Source organism: Carlito syrichta, unplaced genomic scaffold (genome assembly GCF_000164805.1).
Source record: "Carlito syrichta isolate Samal-C Ts95f unplaced genomic scaffold, Tarsius_syrichta-2.0.1 Scaffold309490, whole genome shotgun sequence".
Classification (NCBI taxonomy): Eukaryota; Metazoa; Chordata; class Mammalia; order Primates; family Tarsiidae; genus Carlito; species Carlito syrichta.
The window spans coordinates 376,496-399,978 of record NW_007253586.1 but is presented as its reverse complement, the minus strand read 5'-3'; positions in this window follow the sequence as shown (position 1 = coordinate 399,978).

The window sequence follows — 23,483 nt, the reverse complement described above, 5'->3', positions numbered from 1 at the left end:
GGGAGGCCAAGGTGAGTGGATTGCCTGAGGCCACAGGATTGAGACCTGCCTGGGCAACTTGGTGAGACCTCATCGCTACAATAAATCAAAAATTAGTCGGGCATGGTAGCACGCGCCTGTAGTTCCAGCTACTTGGAAGGCTGAGGCGGAAGGATCACCAGAGCCCAGCAGGTCGAGGCTGCAGTAGCCGGGAGCGGCCACTGCATTCCAGTCTGGGTGACAGAGTGAGACTCCAACTCAAAAAAAAAAAAAAACAACACAATTAATTTGCCAGCACTTAGGTTTAGAAATTGCATTGGGCTAAAAATCAAGATAACTTTTAGAAATACCAAATGTTTCTCTTATATTGCTGAGTTCCTGGGACTATGCAAAGAGGTTTTTGCATTAGAGATTTTACTCACTTGTCACCTGCTTTCTTTCAGATTGTTTATCTTTCTATATTATTTTAAAATCACTTTAATAAAATATTTATGTGATTACTTCTGTTAAAAATGAAACTTGGGTAGGCACCAATATAGACTATATATTACAGTCAAAGCTTGCTTAGAATTTTGTCCTTCAACTCAAGTTAGTATCTGCTTTCACTTTTTCTTATCTTTGCATGTTCATCTGTTTGTTTCTCCTATTTCTTTCATTTGTACAGATATTTATGAACACATAAAGACATGACTGCAAGTGCATGATCAGTCCATTGAATACTATGTCATAAAACCTAACCCTCCAAGAGATTATTGACAGAATCAGGGCCTTCTTTTGGTAAAAGCCAACTTTACTTGATCTATTTACTTCAACCAAGTAAGTAAACTTGGGAAATTAAATAATGCTTTGGATACAAACTTTTAGCTTATCAAATTTGCATTCTTTTCCTGAAAAAAAATATAAAATGATTTAGTCCTGATTATGAATAGAAATGCGACTCGAAAGAAGAGTATGTGCCCTGTTTATATAGATCCTCTTGGATAGTTTGAGAATGGAAATGAAGATCTTTATGTGAAAAGCACGATATGACAGAAAGTTGACTGTAATGAGATTCAGGAAATTTGGATTCTGGCTACACAACTAGCTATCTGCACCCCAATCCAAAAACTAAAACTTTTTCAGTACCGACACGATGCCACAAAAGGAAAATTTCTCATCTTATCTTATAATGGGTCACAGTCAAAGTGCAGGCACACAACACAGTTTATCCAGCCTCCCCAAGGGAAAAAAGACCTTCCTACCCCCTTCAGCTGTGGTGTCCCTTTTCTCACAAGCCTAAATTCTCCCACACAAGCATAACCACAAAGGGCAATAAAATGGCACATGCATAGACCAGAGGCACCAACAGCAGATTCCCTAAGATACGCTACATGGGACTAACACATAGATGCAATTTGCTGTGATTTTACACTTATTATCTGCCCTGTGGTGTAAAGACATTGTTGAAAATGAAGAAGAAAAAACTGCAGATACCCCCATTGGTAACAGAAATAAAGAAAAGAGAAAGCAGTTGTGTTTATCCACAGCACTGAGAGTCAAGCTGTGGGAGACACCAGACAGCGGTGCACGTGTGAAACATCTTATATAAAAGTATGGTGTTGGAATGACCACCATATATACCATAAAGAAACAAAAGTATAATCCGTTGAAGATCTATGCTGAAAGCAGTAAATAGAAATTAATGAAAAATAGAAAAACAAATAGCATAAATCTAATGAAGAGGATATTGACCATGTATTGATAGAAAAGATCTGTTAGTGTTGCAGTGGCCACATGCTATTTAATGGTATGATAATTACAAAATAAGCAAAATCACAATGAGCTAAAAATTGAAAGAAACTGTAATATTCAACACGGTGGTTGCAGAGAGGTAAGAAAAAGCACAGCATTGCATTTTTTAAGTTTTTTATATAATCTACTGATTATGAAACAGTGGAAAAATTCATTGACAAACTTGCCAAGATCATCATAGATGAAAACCTAATGCCAGAACAAATATATAATGCTGAAGAAACATCACTTTTTTTGGTGTTATTGCCTCCAGAAAGACACTGACTACAGTTGATTAGAAAGCCCCTACAGAATTAAGGATGCCAAGGATAGAATAATTGTGCTGAGACATGTTAATGCAGCAAGCATACATAAATGTAAACTTGTGATAAGCAAAAGCTGTGTCCTTGTTGTTTTAAAGGAGTGAACTTCTTACCAGTCTATTATTATGCTAACAAAAAGGCATGGTGGCTGGGCATGGTAACTCATGCCTGTAATCCCAGAACTTTGAGTGGCCAAGGTGGAAGGATTGCTTGGGCCCAGGAGCAACATAGTGAGACCTTGTTTTTACAGAAATTTTAAAAATTAGCCAGGCGTGGTGGTGTGCACCTGTAGTCCTAGTTATTTGGGTGGCTCACGTGGAAGGATTGCCAGAACCCAAGAGGTCAAAGCTGCAGTGAACCTTGATCATGCCACTGCACTCCAGCCTGGGTGACAGAGTAAGACTCTGACTCAAAAAACAAAAAACAAAAAAGGCGTGAATCACTTGGGATATCTTTTCCAATTGGATTTACAAATACTTTGTACCAGCTTGTGCTCACTGCAGGAACTGAAACTGGATAATGGACTATGACATTTTATTCCTTGACAGTTGTTTTAGTCATCCTCCAACTGAAATTCTCAAAAATAATGTTTATGCCACATACTTTTACCAAATGTGACTTCATTGACCATGTGACTAGAGTTTCCTTAGATTAATGTAGATATAAAATACAAAATATAAAAACACTTTCTTTAACAGCATACTAGCAGCAGTGAACAACAATGTGAGTGTGGAAGATTTTCAAAAGAAGTTTAGCAGGTAGGGTGCCATATATGCTGTTACCAATGCCTGGAATACAGTGGCTAAAGGCACAGTTGGGCATGCCTGAAACAATCTCTGAACTACAACTATGTTCAATATTGATGAAAAGCAAATTGGTGACTTTGAAAGATTCTGTATGTCAAGTGAGAAAAAAAGTGATGTCTGGTCTCCTTACATAAATATACCTTCAAAGTCCATCAGTAATTTGGAAGAAGTAGACATCGATAACGAGGTTCTAGTTGTTCATTCATTGAATAGCTGAAATATTTCTGAATCAAGGTACTTGTGATACTAGTGACAACGAAGATAACATTGTCAATGTTGCAGGAAAAGTGCCTATATGTGACATGATGAAAATTTGTGACGAGCTATTGGAGGACTAGAGTAGCATTCACTTGTACCAGAACGAGAAGTCTTATCAGTCTGTAAAAATAAATCAAGTGTACAGTAACCTTTTAATCAAAATACAGCATCCTAGGTGGACACTGAAAACTTGCCACTGTCTGTTGTTGAATGCTCAACAGCTGATGCAGACAGACATTCTGGTGGTACTATGTGATGCTTAGTTATCTTGAGTATGTTATGTTTTCACAGTATTAATGGCATATCTTTTTTTAACTGCTAGATACTTATGTGTAAATAAGGATAGGAGTATGATTGTTTATCCATAGCATATAAATTCAGAGTTGGGAATAATGATGATGCCAAATAACCACAGATTATTCACATGGTTGACTGAGAGTGACACCTTTGCTTTCTGATGATTCAATGTACACAAACATTTTTTACACACAAATTATTAAAATATTATATAAAATTACCTTCAATCTGTGTGTATAGGGTACATGTAGACTTGGATCTCACCCCCATCCCATTCCCAAAATGCCTCATTTGCATATATGCAAATATTGAAAAAAACCTGAAACACTTTTAGTCCCAACCATTTCAGATAAGGGACACTCAGCCCATTTGACTTCTATGGACCTGAGACCCATCTGTAAAACAAAAATGTAGGAAAGAATATTTCCATTTCCTTGAAATGAGGACAAGGTATGGTGGCTCATGCCAGTAATCTCAGTGCTTTGGGAGGCTGAGGTGGGAGGATCACCTGAAGCCAGGACCACTTTCTTGAAATGCTAATATTCTAAATTTAAAGATGGATAGCTATATCTGAGATAACTAGAGGTAATATGTAATAAATTACATATGACAATGATTGACATACTGATGGTCAAATTCTAGTTTGAATCTGAATACAGAAATCTATTTCATCATAAACATATTTCTTATTCTGAAATAAAGGGAAGACTAAATGTTTAATCATTTAAAGTTCTACTCTTTTTTTAAACCATCTCTACCCTCTGACACTTGAAAGATTAGACATATGTTCAATACTAGAAATTTATGAGAAAGTATACGACAAAAATCTGGCACTTCAGAATGCATTTGAGTGTATGAGGACTCACAGGAAATCTACAGTCATTTTTTTAGCTTGACAACTAACTGCCTCATCCATGAAAGTAACTGAAGAATTGTCATATTGTATGATGAAATACACATTCTTTAATTATTTTTTATAGGAAAACACTCATTTTTTAAAAAGTGGTAAATTGCCAAATATGGCATCCAAAAGGCTCTTGGGGATATAATCTTCAAACGGATTCTGCTTTCAAGAGCTCTACTGTTACATGTGAAACCAGGGCTATTTTAAAAGTACTCTTTTACTATGTACATCTATCATACTATATTTAAACCAGAATCTATGCAATTCTTTGTTAATATAGGTCAGAGTTACACAAACACAGCCATGATTTAATAGATTTAATTATAAACTGCTTCCCTGAGCTGTATCATTCAGCCAACAATGGAATAGTAGATGATTGCTTTCTATAGTTTGTTCTACCCAATGATTTGGGGGGCCTTGGTCCAGATTCATCAGATATCTTGATGAGAAGTTATTTTCTTTCTTCAGTGTCTTCCTTTACTTATCTTCCTCTATAACTGATATTTTAAAATTCTGCATGTATTTAAAGATAACAAAAAAGAAACTCTCCAGGGAGAAACAATTGCCTGATTTGTCATTAACTCTTCAGTTATCAGCTGTTGCAATAATTCAATAATTATTTTTGGTGGAATCTTCCTTAGTTATCGACTCAGCCTCAGTTCCACTAAGCATCAAAAGGTCATGTGAGAAAGTACTGTGCCTTTAAAAATACTCAGATGTGGATTAAAAATCTCAGCTCTATCACTTACTCACTGCATGGCACAAGATAAGTCTATAACTTCTTGATCTTAACCAACTTTATTTCATAAAACGTGTTAATGCATACCATGTATTTAAAAAGAACATTTTCATTAGGGAATTGCATTTATTTTTCTTTCACTGAGTATAAATTTTAGACCACAAGCTCAGGTGTCTCAAAAATATTCATTTCTGTCTTCTCATTCAACTAAATTAAACGTGAATCCTAGCCCCTGTGTAATCACAATAGTTGGAAATTCAACAACACAGTGATTATTGTCCTGTACCCCTGTAGACTCACACCAAAATCCTGAAGGTTTATGCAGTGCTGGACAAAAGGGGAAAAGATCCCTAAATTTCTTATTTGTATAAATGTAAGGGGTACCACTGCAGTTTTGTTACATGGGTATACTGCATAGCAGGGAGTTTGGTCTTTTACTGTAAACATCACCTGAATAGTGTACATTATACCCTTCAAGTAACTTCTCATCCCTCACTCCCCTCCCAGCTATCAAGTCCCCAATGCATATTATTGCACACTACGTCCATGTGTGCACATTATTTAGCTCCCACTTGTAAGAAAGAACAATCAATATTTGACTTTGTGTTTCTGAGTTGTTTCACTTAAGATCCATGTTGCTGCAGAAGACATGATTTCATTCTTTCCTATGGCTTAATGGTATATATATATACGTGTGTGTGTGTGTGTACACATATATATTCTTTCTTTTTTTATTTTGGATTCAGGACATGTATGCACAGGTTTGTTACAGTGTATTGCGTGATAGTGAGGTTTGGGCTTCTAGTGAGCCCAACATCAAATGGTGAGCAAGGTACCCAATAGGTTATTTTTCAGCCCTTGCCCTCTGCCTCTCCCTCTCTTCCCCCTTTAGGAATACTCAGTGTCTGTTGTTCCAATCCTTATGCCTGTATACACACAATGTTTAGCTCCCACTTATAAATGAGTACATATGGTATTCAGTTTTCAGTTTCTGTGTTCACCTAGAATAATGGTCTCTAGTTGCATCCCCATTGCTGCAAAGAAAATGATTTTATTATTTATGGCTGCATAATAGTCCATGGTGTATATATACCACATTTTCTTTATCTAATTCACTGTTGATGCGTACCTAGGTTGGTTCCATGTTTTTGATATTGTGAATAGTGCTGTGATAAACATACAAACGCAGTGTTGAGATATCATCTTATGTTAGTCAAAATGGCTATTATTAAAAGGGGGAAAGATCTTCAACCACCATTATATCATGTTCTTCACTGATATTCTTATTTTCCCAGATTTTAACAGTTCCTTGAAGTAGGGAACGCTTAGCTTTTCTTTCCCATGTGCAAGGAATACAGGAATCTGTTAAGTTGGAGAAACCAACAACTACAGTTCCCTCTCCAGGAGAACAACACCGCTAACTGCTTTGCAGTGCAGTCACCATTCTGGAGCACTAGCGTAGGAGGTTCTTGGGACCCCTGAGACTACAGAACCAATGACTGCACATCTATTCACTTCCATTTTGAACCTTTTTCTTCCTCCTCTACATTAAAAAAAGCTCCATTCTCTCCTCTCCCTTTCAAGACTTTAGTTTTTTTAATGTGGCAAGAATACTTAACATGAGACTTAACTGACAGTTTTTAAAGTGCACAATACAGTATTGTTAACTGTAAACACAAAGTTTCACAATAGATTTCTAGAACTTATTCATCTTTTATAACCAAAACTTTATGACTATTGAATAACACCTCTCCATTCTCCCTCCCCCAGCCACTGGCAACGACCATTCTACTCTCTTGTTTTATGAGTTTGACTATTTTAAATACTGAAAATAGGTGTAATCATACACGATTTTTTTCCCTATGACTAGCTTATTACTTCACTTAGCATACTTCCCTCCAGATTAAGCCATTTGCTACATATGGAAGACTTTTTTTAAACTGAATAAGTGTCATTGTATGTGTGTATTACATTTTCTTTTTTCAGTCATCTCTTGAACATTTATTTTATTTATATCTTGGCTATTGTAAATAGTGCAGAAATAAACACAGAAATGCAGACATCTCTTCAAGATATTGATTTCAATTATTTTGAATATATACCCTGAAGTGGTATTAGTTCTATGTCTTAGGAGGAATCTCCATTGTAATTTTCCACTGCTGTTCCACCATTTTGCATTCTCACTAACACTGTGCAAGAGTTCCAGTTTCTTCACACCCTTGCCAACATTTGTTATCTTTCCTTAAATATCAGCCAACCTAACACATGTGCAAAACTCATTGTAGTTTTGATCAGCACCTCCCTGATAATTAATGATGTTTTCATGTACCTAGTGGCCATTTGTATATCTTCTTGGGGTAAATGTTTGTTCACATTCTTTGCCCATTTTTTGATCAGGGTTATTTTGGGGGATGGGGGTATACTTCTTTGTTAGTATTTCTACTGAGCTGAATGCATCCTTATCTACAAGGGATCCCCAAACAACCGGAATAATCTTTTTAGATGACGGGCACCTTGTAGTACAGGCTTCCCCTGCTAGGTAAGTACTCTAAGAACCCATCAGCATCAGTGTACTAGCTAGCATTGTGGTGAGAGGCTGTGTTCCACTTCAGTGAAAGGGTTTTTTTGGAGATTCTTTCAGCGTGTTTGCCCATTTCACAATGGGTGATTTATGAGTGCATCTGCCCACACTCACTGAGTGTTCAGCAGTTTTTGACCAAAAACAGCATGACTCCCGTGCTCTAGCTCCCTATTCATCCAATCTCCCCCCCGTGACTTTTTTGGTTTTCTGGATGAAAAAAGTCATCAAAGGGGAATGTTTTGTCAGTGTGGAAGAGGTGAGACAAAAAACGGCAGGAATACTGAAAAGCATCAAAATTGATAAGTAGAAAAACTGTTTTGAGCTGTGGAAAAAGCATTCTTTTTAAAAAAAATGTTTTTATTGTAAAGATGTGGGGTACAATTCAGGGTTAGGCATACAAATGTTCATTATGCAGGTACCCTTGTGGATGAGATGTGCCCCCTCTCCCTTGGCAGTTCCCCACTACTGCCAGTCCTATTCTTACAGTACTATGATAATTGTTCAAGGTCCACTTATGAGTGAGAACACGTGATACTTAGTTCTTTGTTTCTGTGATAGATCACTCAGTAGTATAGACTCTTAGTCAATCCAAGTTGCTACAAAGTTCATAATTTTGTCCTTCTTTGAACTTGCTTAATATTCCATCATGTATATGTACCACATTTCTTAAATCCAGTTCTCTTTCAATAGGCAGGATGTTTGTTCCAAGTTTTTGCTATTGTGAACAATGCTGCAATAAGCATGCCTGTGCAGGTATCTTTTTCAGAGTGATTTGAATTTCTCCAGGTATATTCCCAGTAGAGGCTGTATGGAAAGTCGATTTTTTAGACCTATAGGAATCACCAAATCTGTTTTCCACAGAGGTTGTACTAGTTTACACTCCCACCAACAGTGCAAAGTGTTCCCTTTTCCCCTGCATCCTCTCCAGCATCTGTTGTTTTTTGAGTTATTGATAATGGTCATCTTGACTGGAGTTGGGTGATATCTCAGTGTGGTTTTAATTTGCATTTCTTTGATGACTAGTGAGGTTGAGCATTTTTTCATGTATCTTTTGGCTGCTCATATGTCTTCTTTTAAGAACTATCTATTCATATCTTTTGCCCACTTAGTAGTGGGGCTGTTTGTTTTTTTTTTCTTTTTGGCATGGTTGAGTTCCTTGTAGATCCTAAATGTTAGTCTTTTGTCAGATATATAGTTGGCAAATATTTTTTTCCCAATTTGTGAGCTGTCTCCCTGTTCTCTTGATAGTTTCTTTGACTTTCCAGAAGCTTGTCAGCTTGATGGAGTCCCACTTGTCTATCTTATCTCTTATGGCATGGGCATTTGGGGTTTTGAATAAAAATTGGTTGCCAGTTCCAATTTCCATAAGGGTGTCTCTTGCGTTTTCCAAGGTTCTTATAGTTTGAGGTTTTACATTTAGGTCTTTGATCCATTTAGAACTGGTTTTTTAGTATGGTGATAGGTAGGAGTCTTGTTTTAATCTTCTGCATGTTGTCATCCAGTTTTACCAGCAGGATTTACTGAATAGGTTCTCCTCTCCCCGGTGATTGGTGGTGGAGGCTTTGTTGAAGATGAGTTGGTTGAAAAATTGAGGTTTTGCTTCTAGAATCTCTATCCTGTTCCATTGGTTTATATGCCTGTTCTTGTACCAATACCAGGCTGTTTTGATTATTGCAGTTTTATAATAAAGTTTAAAGTCTGGGAGTATGATACCTCCTGCTTTGTTTGTTTTTTATTTGTTTGTTTTTGGTTTTGGTTTTGCTTTTTTTGCTGAGGTTTGTTTTGGCTATTCATGGTTGTTTATGTTTCCATATGAATTCCTGTATTGTCATTTCCAGATCTGAGAAGAATGCTGCTGGTAATTTAATGAGTATTGCATTAAGTCTGTAGATTTACTTAGGTAGAATGAACATCTTAACAATGTTGATTCCAATCCATGAGCATGGAATATTTTTTCATTTATTTGTGTCATCTTTGATTTCTTTGAGCAATGTATTGTTGTTTTCATTGTAAAGGTCTTTCACATCTCTGGTTAGGAAGATGCCAAGGTATTTCATTTTTTTTGTGGCTATTGTGAATGGGATTGTGCTTTTTATTTGGGTTTCTGTTTGTTTATTGTTGGTGTATAGGAATGCAACTGTCTTTTTGCACATTTGTTTTTTTGGTTTTTTGTTTTTTTTTTGAGTTGGAGTCTCACTCTGTCACCCAAACAGGAGTGCTGTGGTCGCTCCCAGCCACCGCAGCCTCGACCTGCTGGGCTCTGGCAATCCTTCCGCCTCAGCCTTCCAAGTAGCCGGAATTACAGGCATGCGCCACCACGCCCGGCTGATTTTTTGATTTATGGTAGAGATGAGGTCTTGCTGCCCAGGAGGGTCTCAAACCCACGGGCTCAGGCAATCCACTCACCTCAGCCTCCCAAAGGTGCGGGATTACAGGCTGAGCCACTGAGCCCAGTTTACACATTTGTTTTATACCCTGAGACTTTGCCAAAGTCCTTTTTCAGTGTCAGGAGGTTTTTGACAGTCCTTTGGGTTTTTGGGAAAAGCTTTCAATAGGTGTATTGCATCAAAAGTAGAGTACTTTGAAGATGACTGAAGTTTAAACATACAAGAATAATTACACAAGTTTTATAAATAAATACTGAATTTTTTAGGGGGGGAGCCTGCTGGTATTTTGGATATGATTCCTTATCAGATATATGGCATGCAAATATTTCCTCTCCTCCCATAGACTGTCTTTGTTGTTGCTGCTGTATTTGTTTTGTTTCTGATGTGCAGAAGTTTTTTAGTTTGATGAAGTCCTACTTGTCTATTTTTGCTTTCCTTACTTATGCTGCTGGGATCATATCCAAGATATCATTGCCTTGACCAATATAATGAAGTTTTTCCCCTATGTTTTCTCCCAGGAGTTTTATTGTTTGGGATCTTATGTAAAGTATTTAATCCATTTTGAGGTGATTTTGCATGTATGGTATAAGATAATTTCATTCTTTTTTATCTGGATATCCAGTTTTTCTGACACCATTTGTTAAAGAGACTAACTTTTCCCTATTGTTTATTCTTGGCACCATTGTCAAAGATCAGTTGGCAAGATATACTTGGATTTATTTCTGGACTGTCTATTTTGGTCCACTGCTCTCTCTATATGTTTTTATGCTAGTACCATACTGTATAAATAATTGTAGCTTGGTAATATACTTTCAAATCAGGGAATGTTCTTTCTTAAAGAAAAGTTTATTCTCTCTTAACATAACTTTGGCTATTCAAGAACTTTTTCAGTTCCATATGAACTTTAGTATTTTTTTCTATTTCTATGAAAAATAACTTTGGAATTTTGACAGGGATTTCATTTTGTTACTTATTCTATTAATTTGGTATGTCACATTAATGATTATATGTTGAGCCATTCTTGCATCCCAGGCATAAACCCCACTTGGTCACAGTGTATGATCCTTTGAATATGCTGTTAGATTTGGTTTGTTAGTATTTTGTTTAAGATTCTTGCATCCATGTTTGTCAGGAATATTGGTCTGCACCTGGACCCCTAATAATATATTTTCAATGGGCTTGCACTTTTACAGACGAGCAGCAGCATTATTGACTTTACCCTAGATGGCTCCCTATCATGATAGTATACCTGATAAAATGACAAAGAGCCTAGTTGCCTAGCTAGAACATAACAAAACAACATTAAGTAAAATAATGTTATTTGAGACCTTCTATATATCATCTTTTTTAAAGTCAAAATTTCCCAAGAACCTGTCAATGACATTAAGTGAGGACTTACTCTTGTGCTAAATAAATTTTAAAGACTGACTGACAACAGAATCATTCAGTGAAGGAGTAAATAAGTAATGGAAAGACACTATCTTGACATTCTAAACTGAGTTATTGTTGGTTTTCTGAAAATTATTTATATATTTGTGCAAATTTATGGAGTACATGAAAAATGTTTGCACAAGTATGTATAGTGACCACGTCAGAGCATTTAGGGATGCTCTGTGGCTGTACATCTATTAGTTTTGTGACACATTATCTCAAGGAAAAACCTGAGCAGTCTAAAATGAATAAGCCAATTAAAGTGTTAAAAGAATCTTTAAAACTCAGAGCAGTCGTACTAGTCTGAAAATAAGTTTTTTAAACTTTATTTTCAATTACAAAGTACTTAAGATATGAATGGATTTGTTACGAATTTTAAAAACTCTTGACTTGGAACCCTTGAAGGTCTAGAGTAGCAGTCAACAAATTGTTTCATTAAATATTTTAGGCTTTGTAGATCATAAGGTCACTATTCAACTACTCAATTCTGCCATAGTAGCACAAAGACAGTCATAATTAATACACAAATGAACAAGCATAGTTGTGCTCCAATAAAATTTCACAAAAAGCAGGCAATGAGCCAAATTTTGCCCAAGGACTATAGTTTGCCCAATCTCTGGTCTAGAGCATAGAGTTTATAAGTATTTACCACAGAGCAAAGAAAAGCAAAATGTAGTATAAGGACAGCCTTCCATCTCAGCTAAAATAAAAGTAATACTCTCCTGGACTGTGAAAGAGCCCAGAGAGAAAGGGAGAATAAGAATAAAGAAGTTTACATAAAAGTAAATGTAAAAATATATATTGCAAAAGAAAAAAAAAAAGAGTGTTCTTAAAGGAGTTTCTGTGCCCTCAAAAAACTATAAGGATCTAGAGAACAGAAGTTATACATCTCCTGGAACTCTAAGGAGAGAGATGCAGTGCACTCTAGGACAAAAATTATGCAGCTAAATCAGAATACAAATGACAGTGGCAACAAAAGCTACTTGTGAGTCTGCCAGGGAATTGCCATGGTCCAAGATGAAAGGATTCCATAGCAGACAACTTTGGGTATACAGGCTAAGACTGGGATTGGGTAGTCCACATGGCTGAACATGAGATGACAAGCTGTTTTGGGGGAGTTCTGACGTCTTATCATCAGAAAACATGTCACCCAGAAGCAACCGCCATATACAGTTAACTCTGAGAGAACAAGGCAGAAGCTACCAAATGACAAAAACTGCAGGAACAGAGATTAATACAAAAAGAAAGCGACGTCTATCACCTTCAATAAAGGGCAGTGACCAGACACCTCTCCTACTTATGCTTACTATCTTACTCACATATGCTGCTGAACCCAGGGGTCATCCTGAAGAGGAAGAGAATACATGAGAGAAAAGGATAGCCATGAGAGGAAGTGAAAGTTTAGAATAAATTGAGTGAAAATCCTGTATGACTAATTAAGCAAAACAAAATAAAATACTTAAAACTGCAAATGGCTGATTAACCATGAAGTTTCAGAGCTACTGAAACTAAGTTTTAAGTTATGAAAACATAAAATAAAATTAGCATACATCTCATTTATAGCTTTTAATGCTAATCAATTAATTAGAGAAAGAATATGTTGTTACCGTGCTCAAGTTTGCTCTCTCTCAGCTGCTCATTGCGCCCTCACCAAACCTACTAATGTAACTATAAAAATGCCAGCAAAGAGTTATTTTAGGTTATCTAACATCTGAGCACAGCTCTACATGTGAGTCACAAATTCACTCACATAGTCTGCAAATGGCTAAATGCGGTGGATACTAATATTATTCCCTTTTAAAGAAATTGAGCCATAGAGAAGTTATAATGTTTGCCCAAGGTCACAGAGCTAGTGAATAACAGAGTCAGGATTCCACTCAACAGTAAGTCATTAAAATGCCTCTAGAGATGTCACTGCCTTCTTGTAGGACCTGAACATCTTCCTGTGTTTTCTTTCTATTCCTGACAGTCTTCAGCACAGTGTGGCCTTATAACGACCATCATTCCTTCTAGAGGTCTGTGAATTCAGATATTCACAGGAATTAGTTCACAGGAACTGTTATAAATTTCTCTTTATAGCCTCAAACAGGAACTTCTGTATAAGACAAATTCTAGATATAATTTTTGTTCACTTTTAAGATGAATAAACCACAAAAGTCAAATAATGACCTTGAATTTTCATAAAACCTGTCTGCATATAGAACCATTTTCAAAGGGATATGGCTGTGAAAACAAGGCACAAAGCTCAAGGCAGCCACACAAAGAAATTTTCCTGTATATCTAACTCACTCAATGCAAAAAAGAAGGCTAGAGTCATATGGTAATACGTGCAACTCTGCCTTGACTGTACACATTACAGCCAGCTTCCGAAAACATAAAAACTTCACTTCTCCATGGCAAATGAAGAGTGAAATGAGCTACAAAATTTAGACCATTAGAACTGATCTTGTTAGTCATGTCAGTTGAGTATAACTCAATCTGTAAATTAGGCTTTTAGGATGTCTTTCAATTCTACTGTGGCCTCCTCTGTTCTTTCATCACTCCGGGTTCTGTCAAGATTATCGCCAAAGTCAGTTTGCTGGTCCGGTCCAATAGGGAATCTCTGGCTCTATACTAGAGAAGAGTTTAGTTATTAGGAAAACATGAAACACAAATTTCTAGAAATCCTTGTAAGTTGCCTTAAAAAATGACAAATCATTTTTGGATGAATGCTGCCAACAGAAATTTCATTATTGTTTATGCACTTCCAAGAAAAATGCCAAGTTTTAATTTTTGAGACATTTGATCATCTTGTAGAATGAAAAAGATGACCATACTAGTAAGTGTCATTTATAAAGTTGAAATATCTTAATAAGGTCCAAGATTTCTAGGTATTTCTAAGAACTTTCTGTCTTCATAGATGTAAAATTATGGTTTTTTTAAAACTTTCATTCAGTAGATGTATTTCTCCAGTAGATACCACAATCAAGTAATATAGAGATTTTATTTAGCATAACTCCAAAATAAAAGATGTTATTTTGCACATTACAAAAGAAAATTCAGCATGGTTTTCCCAATCTACATATATGGATGTCACCACCAAATACCATGTATTGAACTGATATCCAGATAAATTATCAGTGTTTTGAATAAAATGCTCTTCTTAGAAAAATTTAAGATGGTGTTAAAGAAAAAGAAAACTATAGATGAAAGAAAAATGCTATAGCAAGCAAAAGAGATCTTTCTAGAGAATGTGCTGTCATATTCTGCATCATTATAATCCTTTTTGGGGCAGTTGTGAGTCTCCACACAGACAAAAGGGAACAGTAAGTATCACTACCATGGGATCCTTTTGGGAACTTGAGAGCTGCATATAAAAAAGTAAGGAGAACACCAAAGACCCAAGGGATTCACACTGGGGAGGTAATGGAGAATCTTAGTAAGGCATTGCATATTTTTATTTTCGTGTAAGATCTTGAAAAACCCTGCAAGTTGCCTCACCTATTGTGTTTTTATATACTTTCTTTTTTTTTTTTTTTTTTGAGTTGGAGTCTCACTCTGTTGCCCAGACTGGATATACTTTCTATTAACAAAACTTTTAGCATAACAATTGACTGTGTATTCTATACTATAATCAGATCAGTGTTTTGTTTTGTTTTTTTCCCCCCTACTTGCAAAAATAAACATAGGAAAAAAGACAAGTGTTAACTATTACTAAAACTCTAAAGCCTCTTACAGGCCTTAAAACAAAATTGTTATAAAATTTAACTTTATTATGTTAATGAAATAAGCAAAAGGACAGCCTGGCACAAAAACAACATAATAATATAAAACAATAAGCTATAATCTTCTATCAATAAGTCACTTTGGAATTAAGAAAAGTAAATATTAAGAAGACATATTAAGCAAGGGAAATATGGAAAATCACTTCATATTAGTCAAGATTCTCTAGAGAAAGAGTACCAACAAGATATGCATATATGCATACACAGAGAGACAGAGAAAGAGAGAGAGAGAGCACTAACACTTGATTTATTCAAAGGAATTGGCTCATTCAAGTACGGAGGAGGGCTAGTCCAACATCTGTAGGGCAGGCCAGTAAGTTGTAAATTAAGGAAGTGTCCTTGCTGCAGGTCAAGTCTGAAGACTATCTCTTGACAAAATTTTGTTTTGTTCAGAAGAGGTCAGTGTTTGCTTTATTAAGGTCTTCAACTGATTGGATAAGGCTCACTCACACTATGGAGGGAAATCTGCATTCCTTAAAGTTAAATGCTAAATCTCATCCACAAAAAACACCCACACACATCCTCCTATACACTTTACATCATTATTCACCCTTATTATGTATTTTCTCAGAAACACCCAGAATAATGAAAATATCCAGGGTAATGTCTGAACAAATATGTAAACACTGGCCCAGCCAAGTTGACACATGAAATTAACCATCACATACTTGTTTTTAAGAGTAATTTTATGCCTTCCACTTATTTGCATATATAAATACATATTTATATATATATATAACTTATAATCAAGTAGTATATATGTGAAATATGCTAAAAGGTTACTAAAACTCAAGTTTTTTGTGCTGAAAATTAACTTTTCAACACTTGTATTAGCTTGCTTCTTCATTTACACTGGAAAATTATTTGTTACAAGTAAATGTTAACTTGGAAATACACTGCTCTTTTTCTATTTGAGGTTATCATTTCTGAAATAGTATAACTTTGCCATCGGGGATAATTTACCCATCTACATGAAATATTTAGAATGCTCAAATCCCTGAAACTGCAAGATGACATTTTGTCAAGATCAATAAGGTTTTTCATCTTTCTAAAGTATGCAACTGAATGTTAGAATTTGCTTGGTGAACATTTTTCCTGTGACTAAACTTGAGATACATTTTTCTAGAGTTAAAATGTTAGTGTAGCCTCACTACTACTTAGCATTCACGCTATTTTTACACTTAGCAGCCGACTTCTTTAAACATCATCATTAACCATCTCTAAGCTTAACACGTTTCCTCAACAAAACCCTATGACAGATCAGTTCTGTTACTATTATTTATGTCTTTCCAGAGTCTAAAAATCATCTTTCTAGACACAGAAGACTGTCAAGATATCTTATACTCAACCTTCTCCAACCAAAATCTCACCTACTTATAGCCTTAGCACTTAGCACTTGACATGTCAAAATCTGAAAGATGGTCTGCCTAACCATAGCTGGGGACCACATTTTGGTTGCCTACCTGAACAAACAATACAGTACAACTCTTCACATAGCATTTACATTGTATTATTAGCCAAGAGTGGTGATGTGCACCTGTATCAAGTATTTTAAGTAATCTAGAGATGATTTAAAGTGTATAGGAGCATGTGTGTGGGGGTTGCAAGCAAGAATTGCTCCCTTTTATATAACAATTAAGCATCCATTGATTTGGGTATCTGTGGGGGTCCTGGAACCAATCCCCCTGGATACCAAGGGATGACTGGTAATAATAATAATAGAATTGAGTAAGGACACAGTGGCTTAAAGTTGTTCACATGCTTGATATGTGTGTGCTATTTGGTTGCCATATAAATGTAATACATTTTTTCACCATCATTATGTATTTTCTCAGCTGATGAATATTAAAAACACCACTACTACAAAATGAGATTTTAATTATTTGTAATATATTATTAAAAATTTATTGCTTTAGAAATGTTTATACATCACTAGTCTAGAAAAGGGAAAGATCACACACACACACATACACACACACACAAAATATTGAAAAATTGTTCAACATGCAGACAATATATAACACACATGTGCACACAAATACTGAAGTTTTTGTTGTTGTTGTTGTTGTTGTTTTGTCTTGTTTGAGACAGGGTCTCATTCTGTTGCCCAGGTTAGAGCGCAGTGACCTGGTCTCCGCTTCCTGCAGCCACAGAATCAGCTTGCCATGACCATGGAATCCAGCTCACCACAACCTTGACCTCTTAGGTTCAAGCAATCCTGCCTCAGCCTCCCAGTTGCTGGGACTACAAGCACATGTTACCCTACCCCACTTGGCTAATTTTTGTATTCTTTGTAGAGATGAGGTCTCACTACATCACCCAGACTGGTATCCAACTCCTGGGCTCAAGCGATTCTTCTACCTTGGCCTCCCCAAATGCTGGGATTACAAGCATGAGCCACTGCACCCAACCTACAGAATGGAGTTTACACTTAGACTTCTTTTACCCAACTTTCTTTTTTAAATGATCTTTTTCTATATATAATAAACTTTAAGCTATCAATTATATTTTCCTTTATTTAAATAAAACCAAAGTTAACTTGACTGAGGCAAATTTAATCTTTATAATTTGTGAGTTTAATGTTTGAGTCTTTTGCTTCTGCAATTTCAAAAATATTCTCTACTTTTGCCTTGAAATGGGGTATCGAAAATGACCTGAATTTCTGTTCAAATCGTAAGTCTCTTCCCATTATGCTTTAAATGACTTTCCATGATGGAGTTAGAACAACATGAAGAGATACCTGGATACCAAGGGATGACTGGTAATAATAATAATAGAATTGAGTAAGGACACAGTGGCTTAAAGTTGTTCACATGCTTGATATGTGTGTGCTATTTGGTTGCCATATAAATGTAATACATTTTTTTGCCACTTTCGCTCTTGTTTAATTGCATTTTCTTTCTCTCTGTCTCTCACTAGAAGAAAGAGAAGATATTAGGTTAAAACATGCCTGACTTCATATAAGATTGTAATGAGAAGCATTTGCAAGAGATAAGAAAAGAAAGCAGGGTATAGTGTTGATTTGCAGCAAAGGTTGCTATATATTCTTCATTTAGAAGAAAGAGAATTATAGTAAACTTTACAAATAGAAGCCGGATGTCACTCACTGAATTTCTCTCCTGAATACCAAATTGTCCTTGTTTAACAAGGTAACTTATTTTACTAGAGGGACATGGTAAATGTTATTCTAGATCACCTAGAGAACAAATTAGCAAATGAGTATAATGACCAGTTATAAATATTCATGAAATCAGGCAATTACAAGCATAACCACTGCTTTTTGATTGTTTAGCACTGGACTGATTATCATATGAAAACCATTCCTTCTTGAAAGAGAGTTCTTTCAATTTAAACACTCATATTTGGCACAATTCCTTTTGTAGAAGATGTTTAATAACTCACTTAAAATTCAGTGCCATCAGTTTGGAGAGGGTAAAAGGTGGAAATGTCATTTTCCAAAGTAGTTTGCTAAGGTTACAGACAGTGACCTAGAAAGTACAAAGCCTATTTTAAACAAGGGTGAAAAAGCATACTAACATAACTATATACCAGTGAAAAAGAGATCAAGTTGCAACACATTTTTTAAGAAAATAATTCACATGTTCACCTCTGAGCACAAAATATTACTATAATTTTACTTACAAAACTTCAATAATTATGTCAATTTATGAGATTACAGCTAATTTCTAGTTTGGGTTAAATTTGAAAGCTCTCTACAGTATAAAGAGAAAAGCATTAATTCTTTAGGAGAACCATATATGTCATTCTGGTGTCCTAGAGAATACAGGGACAGCAGTGTATCATTCATTCATTCATTCATTCAGTAAGCCTTTATCTCATGTCTCTTATGGGCAGGCATTACTGTAGTATGGTGCATCATCTACATAATTAAAGGCAACAATTCTGAGTCATAAAAAGAGAAAACTAAGACAGGCTTATGGGAGAAATACTTGGAGTATGCTGGTCTTTTGTAGAAAGAAAAAACATCCCTGAAGTGGTATTATATAAGAAACTTATACTTAGGCAAACTGAGTCACATAAAGAAACCCTAGCTATCGGTGTTGTTCCATAACCAAGTGCCTCCCTCTATATGATAAAAATGAATAAGGATATATATTGTTACTAAATCAATCTACCTAAAAAGCAATCTCCTTATACCCCCCACCATATTGAAATACCTCAAAAGTCCAAATTAACATGGCATATAATTATGTGCCTTTATAATCACACTCAGCTAACATCAGTGCATGAGTGTAGTGATTATTCATCCAACATCTTCTCTCCAAACATCAGGACAAGGAGTTAATGAGGAAAAGAGGACTTTGTCTACAACCCTGACATCAGTAAAAATGTAACAGGACTTGATAGATCTTCTGGGAAATGTTTAAAGAAAGATTAGTATTTAAGCGAAAAGACTGTACCTTCAATAATTAAATTTTTAACAACACTTTCTTTTTTCTTTCATAATTGAGATTTTATTGGTTGTATTGCAAATCAATACAAAGACACTCCAATTTGTACAGTTCTTAACATATATACCAAAAATCTAAAATGCCATGCTTTATGATTCTTTTTTAAACGGTTATTCCAATGACTTTCCCAGAAATTTCCTTTTCAAAAATAAAATTTTTAATTAGATTAAATAGGTCATCTGACATAAATCGATTATCTGAAATAAACAGGACACCCTTATCAAGAAGCCAAAGCAAATGCCAACTACAGTGAGAAATGAAAGAAAATACAAGATTCAAAAATGAATTCTATGTTTGTATTAGAGCCTTAAAAAGAAAAGCCAGATAATTTTAATGTTTAATAATGAATTAGAGTTTTGTTTGTGCTGATACTTTAGGGAACCTACCTATCAGAGGCAGGACTAACTTGTAAAATGAATGGCCATGATTTGCAAACAAGAGGACAAGAGAAGAAAGCACTGTATGGAAGTGGAAAGGTAATAAGCAAAATCACAATCTACCAGAGGTCAAGAGAAGCTACTGGCATAAGTAAAAATAATCCATAACATTTCTGCCTATTAAATCCACATAGTCACATTTTCTTGACTGTCCACTAACCTTGGTCCCCATTCTTCTTAATGTCGGTTTTCTTCTCTTTTCACACCACACATTTGCTGAACCACTTTATCTTCCTCCTGCTATACTGACATTCCAGCTCACAACCCCAAAACACATATCCAAAACTGAACTCTTCACCTCCCCTTCCTTGTGCATTCCCTATTTCAAAAAAATAATACCATTTCATTTACTCAGTTGACTAAGATATAAACTTAGGAATTCAACTTTGATCTTTTTTTCCCTTTTTTTATCACTAAGGCCAATGAATTACCTGGTCAAGTTGATTCTGCTTTAGTGTCTTCCAGCCCAAACATCTTCCCAGACACCTCCCCATTCTTAATGCCACTACTTTAGTGGTATTCATTGTCTGAAAATACCCTCCTAAATTGCTATTCCTTACTTTATAAATGCCTTTGCCCAATTCATTTCCTATATTGCTGATAGATCAATTATTTCTAAGATGCAAATAATCATTTTGATTATTGTTATGGTTTTATAGGAGGGTATGTGTGTGAAAACTTAAAAGTGAACATTTAAAATGTATTAAGTGTATTGTTTGTCAAGTATATCTCAGGAAGTACATAACCAAAATAAAATCCAGTCATGACTCTGACATCTTTAAAATCTTTCAATATAAAGTCCAAACTCATAAAGTGGCACACAGAGTCCATCATAACCAGACTTTAGTTAACCTCTCTACCCTTATTTCTTGCCACTATACTTACACTCTATCTGCACTAGCAATTATAGAACTGCTTTCAGTTCCTCGAGTGTGATGATTCTCTTTCTCCCTCCACCAAACATTTTTTAGCTGCTGTTTTTCTGCCAAGATATGTTCACCCTCCTACATTCCTCTGTCTGATTAACTCCTACACAATCTTCAGGACTTGGTGTCGGCATCATATCCTTTGGAAAAATTAGCTGTCCCTTATCAATAAACCATAGCTTGTTGGCTTTTCCCTCTCTCCATTTGGCTTTCAGATCATTGGTGGGGGTTAGTGTTACTCATTCTCAAATCGTCAATGACCAACATGTGCCTGATACTTAGCAGACACACATAGCATGATAACACAAACTGTTGTGTTGAAAATAGGTTTACAAAATTAATTTTTCCTAAGAAAAAGGAAAAACTGACTCTGCAGATGAAATAATTATACTAGTTCCCAGGAAGGATTCAAACAAAAAGCCAAAGTTTCAAGACCAATGATGACACTATAAAAGTCAGGAAATTAGCCAAGGGAATCAGAAAAGGATGACCCTCCCTCATTAGATCTGAAGGTCACAGAGGTGGTATTAACACATGTACACTCATGCTCAGACTCCTAATATCCTATTTGATTCTTCTGTCTCCCTCTGAGAATGTTATAGGATAGTAAGCATGCTTACAAGGCATATCTGCACACATGCTACAGACTTTCTTTTGGGGTCATGTTTACAAGCATGAGACTGGAGAAGGACATTGTGCCTGTTAGTGCCTATGTGGTTTCTTCTAAACAAACACACAAAAACTTAATGTTCCTAAACAAATTCAGCAAACAAATAGGTTTGGTTCTAATAGAATGAATAAATGATTATTGAAATGGATGAACCACTGTTCTGACAAAAATAGGGCATTTATTTCCTATACAAGTAATGCTATACAAATGGAGATATCCTTTTGACTGATTCATGTATAGATTTGTTTTAAATAGTTTGGTGTGCTAGCCATAACAAAATAAGGAAGGTAAGTACCTCAAAGACATACAAGTGCTAAAAAGGACTACGATATTCAATAACTCATGAATTTGGATCTGCACTTAGCTGCCTTCTTTACTAAGATTTATTTTAGGTTATTGGTGGTCTTTTTTTCCTATAAGATCTATCTTTACATCCAAAGTTAAAGAAAAATAAAAGTAGAACGTTCTTTATAGTTCATCTATAAAAATTAAAATACAACTTAAAAAAGAATTATCATGAGAAAATGGTATTGTTTATAGACAGTTTTGTTGGTGTGTAACTACTTCTTTCAATAAGAAACACCTATGAAGAAACATTAATCTAAAATTGGAGTACTTAATAAAAGAAAATCAAAATCATTATAAGTCGGTAAAAAACTTGTTAAAAATATATAAGATTTTTCCAGTTCATAAAGAATAAAGTGATAGGTAGAATGATTTCTTCCTGTGAGAGGATATGTTTTATCTATTCCCTTCCAGTCAAGAATTCTAGGCATTTTACCAACTTTCAAAAAAAATGTTTAAGCTAGTCTTGAATTGGATAGACCACAACTGAAATGTCTAATCTCATTTCACTGCTGTTTCTATTAAGCCATTTTATAGCTATCATAACTTGTGCATGGTGGAAAGCTCTTAGTCTGTCATCTATATGCATATGTTACAGAATTTACATTGTCTTTCAAGTTAGGAGATTTAAGAGTTCTGCAAGTCTGTTAATAGTCGACACTCCATTCCAACTCTAAAACGGTATTGTAATTTCTCCAGTACCTGCAACCTCTTTATTTTTGCAATTCAGGAACTTGTCTCTTGCATGGAAATTCAAATAAAAGACAATAATGGATATGCACATCGTAGATTAAAAATAGGCATGTAGAAAATAGTCAATTCTACCAAACTTACATCTAAATTTTAGAAATACTTGGTATGGGTAATTAATAAATTTTATATGTAATATCCCATGGATTTTATTTTCACTGCTATATAATCTTTTAATATGATGTTCAATACCATATCCATGTATAGAATTCTCTACTTTAGAAGTTGTGATCTTAACCAAGCTTCCTTGAAAGTCATTTCCATACTGATTCTTTAAAACCTCAACCTGAGAATCTCCCTGCCCTTGAGCTGCCAACAGAGAAACCAAAACAAGGAATTAGAAGATATCACACAGGCTGCTTCAGCTTTTGCCTATGCTTGGAGCATATAATGTGGACCAAGCAATGTGGCACACATTCAAGATACAAAAATGAATGAGGTGTAACTCTGCTATAAGGAATAATATCTTGGGGGAAAGATAAATGAATGAGTAATGATTAAATGAATTAACTAATCAAGTAAATGCAGTGTTACAAGTTCAGCAATACAAAAATGAACAAGGTATGTTATTAGCATAGAGAAGAAAATAATAAAATCTACAAGATAGGGATGGTGTGTTAGCACAGACTGTGGTATTGAATATT